This window comes from Sesamum indicum, linkage group LG9 (assembly GCF_026168435.1).
Source record: "Sesamum indicum cultivar Baizhima isolate 11 linkage group LG9, ASM2616843v1, whole genome shotgun sequence".
Lineage (NCBI taxonomy): Eukaryota > Viridiplantae > Streptophyta > Magnoliopsida > Lamiales > Pedaliaceae > Sesamum > Sesamum indicum.
The window spans coordinates 14,436,677-14,452,468 of record NC_142665.1 but is presented as its reverse complement, the minus strand read 5'-3'; the positions used below and the strand labels follow the sequence as shown (position 1 = coordinate 14,452,468).

General features: G+C 35.5%; 1 pseudogene; it reads left to right on the top strand.

Moving 5' to 3' along the window:
- The first annotated feature begins 619 nt into the window (after positions 1–619).
- Positions 620–2,497, top strand: LOC105171271 (berberine bridge enzyme-like 8 pseudogene; annotated as a pseudogene).
- Positions 2,498–15,792: the final 13,295 nt, after the last annotated feature.

Genomic DNA, 15,792 nt, shown 5'->3' with positions numbered 1-15,792 from the left:
TAATTTTCAATATTTAATTATATACTAATATATTTTTGCAGCTATCCAAAAATATCCATATACTCAACGGATAGGACATTTGAGAATGGGGTAAATTACATTTTTTGTCCCATAACTGGACCTTTAGTCCCACACTCAGGCCAATTCGTACACTTAGTCCCATATGTGGATTTTTTTTTTCAATTTCAGGACCAAAAAGGGAATTCCATTAAAAACTTAACGGCAGCGTTAAGTTTTTAACGGAATCCCCATTTTGGTCCCGAAATTGAAAAAAAATCCACATATGAGACTAAATGTGCAAATTGATTTGAGTATGGGACTAAAATCGAAAACAGGTCCACTTATGGGACAAAAAATTTAATTTACCCTATTAATTTCGTACTGTTATTATATGCAAATCTTTTGGAGGTATTTTAAATGGATTGGTTAAAGTAAACAGATAATGTAGAAATGAAAGTCACGAGGTGTGCTGACATTAAAATTATTGATGGTGTATTTTAATTCATCAGACTGCACGATGTTCAGATGGTAACATGCACGTAATTGCCCAGTTCCCGCTCACCGATCCACTAGCATTATAAATACCGCACATTTCTGCTCCCAAAACCACAAACTACAGCATCTCACAATCATGAAGACTCCAACCATTTCCACTCTCATATTCTTTCTTTTTATTGTCTTTTCTTGGTCGTGTGCCGATGCCAACGTCTATGGTTTTCTTGAATGTCTCAAGCAAGAATTCCAAAACTATTCCTCAATTTCTGACCTTGTTTATACCCCAATCAACGCTTCTTACCAGTCTGTCCTAGATTTTTCAATCCGAAACAAAAGATTCATGTCAGATTCCACCCCAAAACCGCAAGTGATAATAACCCCGGAGTACGAGGACCAAATCCCCCCTATCATTTACTGCGCCAAACAAAATCACTTGCAAATTAAAACTCGAAGTGGCGGCCATGACTTTGAGGGACGGTCTTATGTATCTGAAGTCCCATTTGTGATCCTTGATTTGCTCAACCTCAGTGAAATAACAGTTGATGTTGAGCAGAAAACTGCATGGGTTGGAGGTGGTGCAACCCTTGGCATGTTATATTATAATATTGCGATTAGAAGCCTAAGACTGGGGTTTCCAGCCGGTTTTTCCCCATCTGTTGGTGTTGGCGGGCACATCAGTGGGGGAGGTTGGGGCGTATTGCTCAGAAAATACGGCCTAGCTCCAGATAATGTTGTTGATGCTAGGATAGTAGACGTTAATGGTAGGATTCTCGACAGAAAGTCAATGGGTGAGGACTTATTTTGGGCCATTAGGGGTGGTGGAGGTTCCAGTTTTGGCGTCATTGTTGCATGGAAAGTACAATTGGTGGATGTTCCAGAAAAAGTCACTGTTTTCACAATCCATAGGGATTTGGGGCAACAAGCCACTCGACTCATTCACCGCTGGCAGTACGTCGCACCTAACTTCGATGAAGACTTATTCATGAGAGTCATCGCTATAAGAAACACCACCTCGGAAGGAATGATGACAATTCGTGCAACATTTAACTCGGTTTTCCTTGGTCGTATCGACAGACTACTTGCGGTGATGAAAGAACAATTCCCCGAATTGGGCTTAGTAAGAGAAGACTGCACAGAAATGAGCTGGATCCAATCCATCCTGTACAATACCGGATTGCCAATAGATTCACTTGAACCTCTGCTCGACAGGGTTCAACATGATGTAGGATACTTCAAAGGAAAATCAGATTATGTGCAGGAACCAATTCCCATAGAAGGGTTTGAAGGCGTATGGAGACACTTCTATCAACCAGAAGGCAAGTTGGCACAGTTATTGTTGACCCCATATGGTGGAAAAATGGCTGAAATTCCTGATAATGCAACCCCATTTCCTCATAGGGCTGGTTATCTTTACAAGATCCATCATATGGTGTACTGGGAAGCAAAAGATGCAGATAATGCCGACAAGTACATAAATTGGATTAGAAGACTTTACAATTACGTGACTCCTTATGTTACATCCAACCCACGGGGAGCTTTCTTATGTTATAGAGATCTTGACATTGGAGTGAATAACAATGAAGGGCCGATAAGTATTGAAACAGCAAGAGTTTGGGGTGCCAAGTACTTCAACAACAATTTTGATCGATTGGTTCAGGTGAAAACTAGAGTTGATCCAGAGAATTTCTTCAGAGAAGAACAAAGCATTCCCCCACAACCAAGCAGTCCTCCGCCACCACCACAGTCGACAGGAAAAGAGGACATATATATAAAATTATATTCATCATGAGGAACATGATGTGGTTCTGCAGACTTGTACGTACTACATGCTTTCTTTAGTTTGATTTCCTTACTGCTTTGTATGCGAATAAAACATTGTAGATTGTTAAAATACATGAACGGCTTGCCAATTAGTTGGCTCCTTGTAATCTATTTTGAACAATCTTTTCAGTTAGTTGGTTTCTCTTAATGTTTTGAACAATCTTTTTCAGTGTAATCTGTTTTGAACAATCTAAAATGTTCAAGTCAATAATTCTCAAGAAAATCCATTGGAAGGTTTTATAAAGACTTGCACTAAGTATTACATTCATATAATGATATCGTATTTTATCAACAACATATGTTTACGACGTCTATGCACTTTAGCAGGTGCTTGACATAGGTTGTCTAGTTGAACAAATTCGTAGGAGTTATCGTATGGAAGCCACATGATATAATCAATATAAATAGAACTCTTAGGGGTGTGATAGTATTGTAATTAGTCTTTTGACTTGAAAATCACAGTAGCCTTGTATATTGGTAGTTGTATCTTGATCTTGGCTGATATAGTTTCATTTATACATGGTTGTTAAAAAGCCCTCTATCCTTAGAGACATAACATGCGTGGAGGTTGGTTTGTTTTCAATAAAGGATATATCACCCATCATGAGATGACAACGGTATGCTATGTTGTCTAGGTTGTGTACTCTATAGAAGTTTGGGTTTACATTCGTTGATCAAACAGGACACGAGTTTTCTATGTTGGTCTAGGAGAGACACAAGAAAGTGAATTCATAGATATCAAAGTTTATGATGGGAATCGGTTTGAAATTTTATGTCCTAGACTTTGATAGGGAGATGACTTTATGAAAATACCATATCTACATGGTATGCATAGCTGTTAGGTTCACAGAATTAGTTTTTGGCTTGGTTTAATTAATAACTAGCCACCTTGGCACACATTGGAGAAAACAACTATTTAATTTGTTATTTGCATGAACAAAATAAATAAATTATTTTTAAATAATAACATGAATAAAATAATACTATAAAAAAAGCTGAAATTTGGCACGATCAGATCAAACATTCCAAAGCCCATTTCATCTTGCAACAGTTTTTGGAACACTTCAGAAACGGATATTAAAACATGACGTCAGGTGCAATATTTTTTTCGGGTTAGAAATTTGGACGTCAAGTGCAATATCTTTTTCGGGTTAGAAATTTGGAATGGTCCAGTTGTTCCAAGTTGAGTTCCAAAGTATCAATTACAAAACCCGCTCCCATGTCCGTGCCAAAATAATAATGAAAAATCGTTGAAAGTCAGTTTCGAAAACTATATCAGATTTAGGAACCATCACAGCAAAACCATTCATATATCTGCTGTAATATATGTAAAAAAAGTGACAGTTCGAAAATGTATTCCAAAATGAGGTACAATTTAAAAAGGTATTTGTACACACTTAGTAAAATATGCTAAAAATCATTCCAAAATATGAGTTTTATTAAAGAAACAATGGGTTTCTAAATCGTTCCAAAAATTGGTAGAAATTCAAACGGTTCTTTTAAATTATTTTTTAGGTGTTATTGAGTTCGCTGCAACTGATCATCAACGTCTATATTTGAACGGTCTAACTGACAGTTCCAAAAACCGTCTCAATGATCGTCCCAAAAGCATGAATTAACGGCTACTTTATAACAACTAGTTATATGTTCCTATCCCTGTTTCAAAGATTGTTCCAAATTTTTCTATATAAATGTACTCCCCTTTTTCATTTAATCTCACTATCTTCTTTCATTCTTCTTATTTTGCTCTATTTTCTCAATTGCTCTCGAATTTTTTTATACTCTCACTATCTTACTAATTTTTCTACTCTAAATTTGTTCGTTAATCTGTCTCGAATTTTCATTGGTATTTGGAGTTATTTTGATTAGGTAACAACTTTAACCTTTTATTTGTCAATTGATTATATATTTGTTGTAATTTTGTTCATTAATTAAATTTTATATTATAATAATATATATATATATGTGTGTGTGTGTGTGTGTGTCTGTAGGACTAATTATAATTTTACGAAGACAGTTGAGGAGATGGATGTACGAGAAGAAACCTTTCAAATAGGGCGTGTCTTATTCTGGAGTTTCAGGATGGTGTTGCTACATTATAGAATGAGCGAAGTCTCAACATGCATATATGGAAAGTGAGAAAATTAAATGTTCTTGTCGGAAGTGCAAAAATGAAGTTTTCAAAACTACGTACGAGGTAAATTTTCACCTATTTGTGAAAGATTTTATGCCAAAATATTATAATTAGACTTCTCATTCCAAGCAGAGGGTGCAGGAGTATTTTGAGGACGTCACGGTGGCCCCGTTACAAGAGGAGCAAACTCCCATTTCTCATGTTATGCAGGGGATGAGTACGTCATGTGGTGATGCAGCGTAGAGGATGGTTTTTTATGCCGCCGGGCCGGCTGTCCGGTCTTCTAATTATAACCAGGATGGTGTGCCAAATGATGGTACTAGGTCGTATTCTACTAATGTAGGGCTTTGTTCATATTACAGTGGGGGCCCTAAGATATGCATGTAGGCTGCAGATTGATTTCACGATGTAGTGCATGCTTTCAAGCAGTCGTTGTGGAATGGTTGCACCCAATCTCGATCGGGGGCTATAGTTGAGTTGGTGAATATCAAAGTCGATGGCCATATTTATCAGCATATATACGGTCGAATATCGTAGTGGGATGATCATAAATTGCCATGCGATCACACCCTGCCCTAGGATTACTATAGTACGAAGAAATTGATAAGAGACTTGGGTTTACCTGTTGAGAAGATTGATGCGTGTAAGAACAGTTGCATGTTGTACTAGAAGGACGACATTGATCCAGACTATTGCAAGTTTTTTGGAGAAGTTAGGTATAAGTTGACCAAGGAACAGAATCCTAATTGCAAGAAGACACTGTATGCCTTTCTTAGGTACTTGTTGATTACCCCTCGGCTGCAAAGGTTATATACTTCAGAAGTGATAGCTGATCCAATGACGTGGCATGCCAACTATCAGACGGAGGAGGGATGCATGTGTCATCCATCTAATACAAAGGCATGGAGCATTTTGAACGTTCTGCAGTTGAGCCCTCTAATATTAGACTGGGTTTGAGCACAGATTTGTTCGTACCGCACGGTTAGTATGGTCGTACAAATTCATGTTGGCTCGTTATACTTACACCGTACAATCTCTGCCTGAGAAGGTGCATGAGTTCTGATAATATGTTCCTGACGATGATGATTCCTGGTCCCTCCAATCCGAAACGTCTCATCGATGTTTATCTATAGTCGTTGGTCGAGGAGTTGCAGAATTGTGGCATGTGGGTGTACTGACACGTGACTGTGTGAATAACAAGACATTTCCAATGTGTGTCATGTTGATCTGGACTGTGAACGACCTACTCGCTTATGGATGGCGTCTAAAATCGAGTTTCGTTGGTGTTATGGGGTGTCCAATTTGTATGGAAGACACAAGTGCATCCTACCTACAGAATGGTAGGAAGGCGTGCTACTTTGATTGCCTCAAACGGTTCTTCACCCCGGACCATCCTTACTGTAGAATCAAGAAAGCATTCACTAAGAACTAAGTAGAAAGAAAGGTTGCATGGCCAAGATAGATGGGAGAACAGATCCACGAATGGGTTGAAGAGTTCAGTTCTGCGGTTGAGGCGTCGTTGTCATTCCTAGAAGGGTACAACATCGAAATTCACCTTATTTTTCTTTTTTTGATTTCACGTTCAAATATGAAGTTTGGTGTGTTTGATTTATTTAGGATTTACTGTAATTTACTCGTGTAATATTGTAAATTAATAAATTATTTTATATAAAAAAATACCAATTTACTTTCCTTCTTATTAAGGAGGTAAATTTTTTTATTTTAAAAAGAATATATAAATATTTTATTTAATTTTTTTTTTATAAAAATAATATACTCATATACAATATCATAAAAAAAATTGCATGTATTTTTTCTGATTTATTAGTAATAGGACTTGCTCTCTGAAGGAACAATTCCATAGTCGGAGATCTAGTTGCTGATGGAGATGGTGTATAATGAAGGGGCCGCCCCAGCGGTGTTCCAATCTCCAAATATGTGAGGATCTTCTAGAAAATTTAGCATTAGTTATTTTAATGGTAAATTAAAATAAAATTGTCTAAAATCTGATATAATTATGAATGTTCTCTCATTATTTAAAAAATTATAACTACCTCATTATATTTGATGAAATTATGTACTTTTTGAGTGGAGGCATAAAATTATAAACTTTGCCCTTATTGTAACTTTTTTAATTTTTAAAGAAACAATTATAAAAAAGTCCAATAAGGTGGATGAAAAAATTTGAAAACTTGTAAAAAAAATTATTCATTTAGTCCACAAAAAATTTCAGAAATTTTTTAAAAATAAGGAATTACAATTCATAGACCACAATAGGGCATTCTGATTAATTCTCCTTAAAAAATTAACGAAAATCTAACAGAAACTAATAACGGATTGAGTTGTTTGTTAGATGATCGTTGAAATAAAGAAAATATTAGTAATTTTTCAAACAATAAGAGAATATTTATAATCATGTCTAACTTGAGGGGAGCTTGTTGTAATCTCCCCTTATTTTAAAAACATATAAAAGTGCAAGTAATTTGCTAGCTACTCTATATGTTATCAAATGAAGTAAAGATATGATTTATTTAAATTCAAACCTACAATTCAATAAAGTAAACATAGGATTTATTTAAATTTCAACACCTACAATTCAATAAAGTAAACTATATATAATTAATTCATAATTTGGTTTTTTCTTTAACCACATATTTAAGAACAATTTATCTTATCACCTTATTAACTTATACATCAAAATAAACGCCACGTAATAAGATATACTGGATCCGGACTAACATTACTTAAAATAAGATTTATATTTTAAAATTAAAATATATTTCAAATTTATCATTTAAATAACATAATAATAACCCACCATTAGATTATTAATGTTATCCTACAATATACATATACACAATTTTAAAATATCAAATTACCTTAAAATTTCATGAGAGATCTCACGGGCGCCTATTTTCTTTCTTTTTTAAGGTCAAAGGGAGATTTTTCCAAAGACAGTCAAATTACGTATCAAAATATTGCATTTATCTCATGATCAGTTATTAATCCTATGACTTGTTCTAAAACCATGTTATTCACGTACATAGATATACAATTAGTGACACATCCGATAGGATAAATATATTGTAATAACAATGACTTGGTTATTGCCAATCAGATCTACTTCAATTGGCTAAGTTGAGACCGTATGATCTTATAGGTTATGGGCTCGAATCTTGTCTTATGTATGGGATGTTGTGTAGACTGAATAGTAGGTGCTGGTTATATCTAATTTATTTGATATTATTGATTAGAGTATAATTGTTGTAATGGTCTTTGTTTAATAGTTTTTTGTTAAATATTGATATTCGACATGAATGATTGTAATTGATTTATTTCAATTAATAATAATTTATTGCTCTTACATAAAAAAATATAGACTTGGTTATTAATTTTATCGGGAGTTTAATTTCTCTACAGAAGTTGGACGTTCTTAATGGACTGTATCATCCCAAATTATGCCACTTCCATTAGAAATAAACAAAAATTACTGTTAGTTATAATTAATGGCTTTGACTAAAAACAGTGGCAAATAACTATCATTAACTATCGATAAATAGAATTGATACAAAAAATAATAATTTTTTCAACATGAAAAAATAATTTGCTACAACTAAGAGCCATAGTAAAAAGAATTTTTACAGCTTTTAGCTATGGCAAATGTGTTAGTCAAAATCCAGAACAACAATCATTGCGTGGTCGTGATCATTAACGATTTCTTAACCCCTCTCAAAGTGCTATTGTTCCTGGTCGTTCTATTGGGACAATATTCTGCTAGCCCAGGAACTCTTCACGGGCCATAATCAGCAGCGGTTTCCACAAAGGTGTTCACTGAAGGTGGATCTGCGTAAGGCATACGACACTGTTGAATAGGATTTTTTATCAGCTTTGCTGCGGATGTTCGGATTTTCGCCCCTCTTTATCTAGTAGATTGTTGAGTGTCTCACTACCATGACTTTTTCAGTGGTACTTAATGGTCAACCGTATGGGTTTTTCACGGGTACAAGGGGCTTGCGTCAGGGTGATCCACTGTCCCCTTACTTATTTGTATTGGTCATTGAGGTGCTGAATTCGATCCTTAACAATGGATTGAGCAGGACTTGCGATTCACATTCCATTGAAAATGTGAATCCTTAGTAATATTTCAGTTGGGCTTTGATGATGACCTTTTATTATTTTGTAAACTGGATGGCCTCTGTTGGTTCTTTAAGTAGGAATTAGACTGCTTTGCTACGTTGTTTGGCCTTCGAGTTAGTGAGCAGAAGAGTCCCTTAATTATTTCCCGATCGGTGCAAGGGTATCGGAATCAGCTGCCTGAGGTGCTTGTGTTCCAAGAAGGGCATCTACCGATGAAATACTTGGGAGTTTCTTTTCTAGCGTCACGTTTGACAATTGCCGATTGTCACCCTCTGACTCTGAAAATTAAGAAGCGTATCAAGGGATGGGAGGGCATAGCGCTTTCATATGCCGGGGGCCTCTAGATCATTAAATCTATTCTTATGGCGTCGAGTGCTTCTGGGCAAGGACTTTGTGATCTTGCCACTCTTAACCGTGCATTGATATGCAAATGATTGTATGATCTTATTCAATGTGATCGGACTTCCATATGGGTGGAGTGGATTCGTCATGTTATGTTACGTGAGAATTCCATATGGACAGTTGCCGTGGGGGCTTGTGGGGTTGGCGGAAGCTTCTTCTCCTCTGTCCTTTTCTACGGCTTCTTTTTTAGTATCAGATTGGTGATGGTACTTCATTTTCTCTATGGCATGATCCATGGCATAGCCTAGGTCTACTTATTCTTTAATTCCCAAGGGGGTCTAGTCTTACTAACACGCTGCCTAGCGCTTCTCTTAACTCGATTATCGTGAATGGACAATGGTTTTGGCCGCTCACCACTGCATCCAGGAGGGGCGTGGAGATCCTAGAGATCCTTCACCAACTACCAATCATGCACGGTGACTCCAATCAAATTCTTTGGCGTGCTGGCGCAGGCGCGTCGAATGTAACTTCATTGGTTTGCCTATTATCCCCGCCAAGGCCTAAGGTAAGCTGGTCTTCATTACTCTTGGGGCCCTTCAAAATTTCTAGACATACCTTCGTACTTTGGTTGGCTATCCTCGACATGCTGTCCACATTGGATAAGTTGTGGCTTGCTCACTTGGGCACCTCCTGTATCTTGTGTGATGATGATTCACTGGAGACGCACAACCACCTATTCTTCCAATGTCACTATTCCCGACACTGCTTGGCTGAGATCTGATGTCATATTTGGGTTCCTTGACCTAACCGTTCTTGGTCTACAGATGTTACATGGGTTTCGGCGAGATGGAGAGGGAGACATGTCATTAATGCGGCCGACAGAGCATTACTTGCTTCTCTGGTCTACCACATTTAGATAGAGCACAATCAGCGTGGGTTCGAGAACGTGCGCTGCGATTCACGTACTCTTTCTAGTACTGTTCTTGATGATGTTCGACAGAGGATTATTAGTGATGAACTACCATTCTCTGTTAGCTCATGTGGTCTTTATCGCTTCTGGCGGATCCCTTGGCCACACAATGGCTCATGATTGTATTATACTCGTGTACTTCTTTTGTTTAATGCAATTTACATTTACCTAAAGAAATAACTATTTGTTAGGGCTATTTATTATTAACTATAACAGTTAATCATAATTAAACATTTTATTTCTGGTGGCGTTTGAAATAATCAAATTAACTTTTGTAGGTTATTTACTACTTTCATGAAAGAAACTTAGAGGCTTATCCAGTAAACAACATTCCGCGATGCATCTCATACACTACAAAAAAAATGAGAAAATCAGGGAAAAAAAAAGAAGTACCGAGTGATAATTTCCATATTATCATTAATTATATATATTGAGTGATAAAAATTTTTGTTTCATCATACTCATTTTAATAATTACTGTTATTTTATAAATTATTATTTGCAAAAATTAGTAGTAAAAGATAATGTATAAAATTATCACTAAATGCAATTAATGACATAACAACTTGAAGACTTAGTAATAACAAATAATTATTATCTATATTGTGTTGTTGCTAAGTTGTCATTATATATCACTAGAAAAAAATTACTATGGCTACAAGTTTAATAGCTATGAACTAAAAACCGTGGTAAATAATTTTTGTTGACTACGGTTAAATAAAAGCGTTTAAAAAACATAGATTTTCCCCCAAGAAAAAACCATGGCACATGTTTTAGCCACCCTCGCAGATACCATGGCTAACAACCATTGCATGGCCTTGGTTAATGACTATTTGCTATGCCTATTTCTTTTTAACCATGAAATTAGCTATTCTTAATGTTTTATTTTTGTGTAGTGCACGTATCACTAATTATATATATAGTAATAATTTTATATTCAATTCTTATCATCAATAATTATTTAATGACAAGATAAAAATTATTATCATTTAATATATCTTTTCAATGATGATTTAAAATTATCAATTGATATTTACTATTAATATTATATTTTCTAGTAGTGATATATATCTAGTAGCAAGAAATGAGCTAAAATGTGGAAAAATAAAATATTCCAGTAGCAGCACTGCCAAGATAACCCATGACCCACGGGTTATCAGACATGCGATAGGCGGATTTACCTAATTTGATGCTGATAGAAATTATATTTTGATTTGGATGGTATGTGGATTCTTTTCCTCCTCTACCATAATTAGAAACTAGTATAAAATGGAGAAGGAGAGAAAGGAAGAAAGATCTTTTGGTTGGAGAATTGAGTAATCAACATTGAAGCACGAAGAAGAAAATGAGTGGAGGAGTAAGATCCGATGTCGGGTGACGAACTGTCCATGCCCAACTGTCGACTCCATGAGTTCTTCTATATTTTTTTCCTTTGTGTTTGATCTTGGTAGGATGAACAAATTTAATTTTTGTTAAAGCTTTTGGGAAGCCTAATCGAGATAACATTCTAAGTATTTTTATTAGATTAATCTACAGCTTTGTTTTCAAGTGTCTGCAAATTATTGTACTTGTTCTTATAATTTGAGAGTCTGGTTATCTCTTAGAATGAATTAATTATATTGATGAACTAAAAGGGAATTCGGCATAGTGGATAGGGTAATTTGTAGTGTGAATTGAATGATATGTTGACACACATAGGCATGATTCATCTGGTTGCATAGGTTGTAAACAGATCTTAACGCATTGATCTCATGAGTTTTAGATTCGAGAGATCCATTATTTCTTTAATAATAATAGATTTGGTATACCTCAAGAGAGTGTATCGAAATAACTTGAGAAGAACCTCAACACCTAAAAATACTTACTTATTAAATCTTTCATTCGTTGGATCAATTAGGTAGAACTATAGCTTTAGCATCTTTCTCATTCCTAAATGTTCCCAACATGTTCGTTTGGTTTATTTAATTAGTAATTATTTTTCATAGTCATAATCCATCACTTAATTGTCGATCATCCCAAATAATCGCAATAGTTTTGGTACTTATTTTATTTAAATCCTCGTGGGATCGATATCTATTGTACTATCGATCATATGTTGAGCTATGCCAAGTTTGATAAGTTTAAGATGTTGAGCTATGCCAAGTTCTTGAAGGAGGTTATTTCAAACAAGAGAAAGTGGGAAGGAAGTGAAATGGTGAAGCTTAATGAGGAATGCTCGACAATCATACAAATCAAGCTCCTACCAAAACTCAGGGATCCAGGGTGTTTTGCTATCCCTTGCACTACAAAAAATACCGGTTTTGATAAAGTTTTATGTGATCCAAGTGCTAGCGTTAATTTGATGTGATATTCTATTTTTAAAAAACTTGGAATGCATGAGCTTACTCCAACTATAGTGACATTGCAATTGGCCGATAGAAGCATTAAGTATCCTAAAAGAATAGTGAAGGATGTGTTGGTTAAAGTAGGCAAATTTATCACCCTTGTTGATTTCATTGTGCTAGATATGGAAGAAGATAAGACTATGCCATTAATTCTAGGAAGACATTTTCTTGCAACGAATAGAGCATTGATTGATATGCAAAAAGGTCAACTCACTCTTAGAATTAATGATGAACATATAGTCTTTAATGTATTTATACTTATGAAATATCAGCACAAGAATGAGCTGATATATTTTCAATTGATAACATTTATATCCTTGGAACTGATGATGCGCACTTAGTAAAATATGATGATCCCAAAGAAAATTACATAAACAATTTTAATGGGGTTAAGTTTAAAGAAGAGCATGAGGAGATTACAAGTTTTGTAGAATCGGACAAGAAGAGAAGTCAAAATGGCAGAAGGTGTTGTTCTTTAATGGATCTACTTCCAATCCAAAAGTAAAACCACCAGTTGAAGCATCGTCTGATTTGAAAAAACAAGTGAGGACAAATGGCGTCAACATAATAGGATGAACAGATGGAGGAACCAGGTATACAAGAATGCTGAATTGTACAACGCACCAAGGCGTGGCATGAATCTCACATGAGAAAAAAAAAATAAATTCAAGGATGATGACTTGTGGAATCATAAAGACAAAGGTCCCATTAGAATGGATTTGCAAAGGATCAAGCACTATGTCGATCGAACATCACCACATCCTGTTGAGCCCCCTCCTCAACTTTCCACCAATTGAGAATTTCACCGTCGAGCTAATAACGTTAAACAAGCACTACGTGGGAGGCAACCCATGGGTGTTTTTTTAGAGCCACTTTTAAGCTCAGTCGAGTGAATTTGTAATAGTCGTGCCCACTATATAGAAGATACTTGCAGTCTTGCAAATCTTTGAGTCCGTGCCCATGGCTCACCACTAGCATGGTGGACCTAATGCTTAGTCCCTGATTATTTGCACTTTGATCTTTTTAGATATTTCTTTCCTTAGTTTACTTATCTCCTTTCCCCTTAGTTTCCTTTTCAAAAAAAAATAAAAAATAAAAAGAAAAGAAAAGAAAATCATAAAATTCCCAAATCAATTAAAGCATTTCAAGATTAGGGTTTTCACATGTTCAAAATTTGTAGGACCACCTTCATGCTGCCAAGCGACGCCGCTCACCACCGCATGACCTCACTGTCACCGGCATGCTCGTGCCTAGATTCGCACCTCCCTCCTCTTTCTATTCTTTTTCCTTTTTCATCTTTTCTCTCCAATTATATCTATCTGTTTTTATTTTTTTTCATTTATCTCAGAACGAAAACATAACTCTTAGACTTTTTTCTTCATTTTTTTTTCATCTCTTATTTATGATATCATCTACTGCTTTTAACAGGTTCAAGATGGACCCCCTAGGGCTTTCTCATTCAAGTCGTCGTCTCAGGAAAAACAACATCTATCTTGCTCGACTGACAGTGACCTCAGTGTGAACATCCACTTTCACTCTCAACCTCATTAGGGTAGTATTCCATCCTTTCTTTTTCTCATTCCTATCCTTGGGATATAAGACATTGAGGGCAATGTTGTTCTTAAGAGTGTGTGGGGGGGGGGGGGAATTTTATGCTTTCATGACATTCTTGATCGACAAGATGTGGTTTGATTTATTAACTGTTGAGTTGCATATTGAGTTTGTTCTGTCGAATCCCAAGAGAATTCGTACAGTGGCAGACTATGCAAGTACCATCACCTAGTTCTTTAAACAAAAAATCTTTTGCATTTTTATATTTTTTCTCTTCCAACCCATACCTAAAGGCCCATTACAAGCCAAAGAAGACTCTTTGATTCTTGCACCTAATTCACTATTGAGCAGTGGAGATGTGATATAATAGCAAGCATATGGTAAAATCTTGCCATGACATGACTTAAGAGTTGTTGATAACCCATAAACACTTTGAGCGTATTGCGTGAAACTTAAGCGAGGTGTTAACTTACTTTGCATTTTGATCCCGAAATGATTTTTGAGACAATCGATTCATTGTGTTCTTTGTGCGAATTTAGACTGTGAAATTTGTTGTTGCTTGCACCTTGAGAGTAAGTTCAGTTTGAAATGTTGACATGAGTTGAATTGGGGTGGGATAAAATGAAGGAATTTTCTTTTTGGAGGGGGGGGGGGTTGAATTGAATTATTATATGCTTTAGGACAAGCATGACTTAAGTTGGGGGTAATTTGATTAGGGCAAATTATATGACGTATTTTTTTGTTGATACCCATATATTCGTGTGATATGGTGCTTGATCTTATTACAATATTTTAAGTGCTTTTATGGAAGGAAGGAGAGCTGTAAGAACAGTGCTAAAATGTGGAAATAAGAAACATTCCAATAGCAACGCTGCTAAGATAACTCACGACCCATGAGTAATCAGAAATCCAAGTGACAGAAGCTGGCTTCACTATAACCCGTGACCCACAAGTTATTAGAGATGGGCCGATCTATCTAATTTGATTGCTGATGAAAATAATATTTTTGAGCATCTTATTTTCTTATAAATATTTTGAGAAGTTTGGTCGGAATATGATTAGGAAGAAAAACAAAAGACTTGGATGGTATATAGATTCTTTTCCTCTCCTGCCATAATTAAAAACTAGTATAAAAGGGAGAAGGTGAGGTAGGAAAAAGATCTTTTTGTTGGAGAATTGAGTAATCAACATTGAAGCACGAAGAAGAAAATGAGTAGAGGAGTAGGATCCAGAGTCGGAGTGTTAGACTGTTCATGCGCAACTTTCTACTCCATGAGTTCTTCTATATTTCTGTCATTTGTATTTGATATAGATTGGATGAACTAAATTGATTTTTACTAAGGCTTTTGGGAAGCCTAACTTAGATAATGTTCTAAGTATTTTTATCAGATTAATCTACAGCATTGTTTTCATGTGTCTGTAAATTATTGTGCTTGTTCTTATAATTTGAGAATCTAATCAAATCTTAGATTAAGTTAACTATGTTGATTAACTGGAAGGGAATTCGGCATAGTGGATAGGGTAATTTGTAGTGTGAATTGAATGATATGTTGACACACATAGGCATGATTAATCTGGTTGAACAGATTCTTCACAGATCTTAATACATTATTGTTACGAGTTTAGTGAAAGATCCACTATTTCTTTGATAATAATAGTTTTGGTATAGTTTAAGAGAGTATATTGAATTAACTTGGGAAAAACCTCAGTATATGAAAACACTTGCTTTTAGATTAATCTGTTAAATTTTGTATTCATTGAATCAATTAGGTTGACCTATAGCCTTAGCATCTTTCTCATTCCTAAATGATCTCCAACATGTTCGTTTGCTTTATTTTAATTAGTACGGTTAAAGACAAAAATAGTCCCCTAACTTTGGCCATTTCTCGTTTTAATCCTATAACTTTTGCGTTCTTATTTAAGCCCCGTAACTTCTCAGAAACACTCAATTTGGTCCTC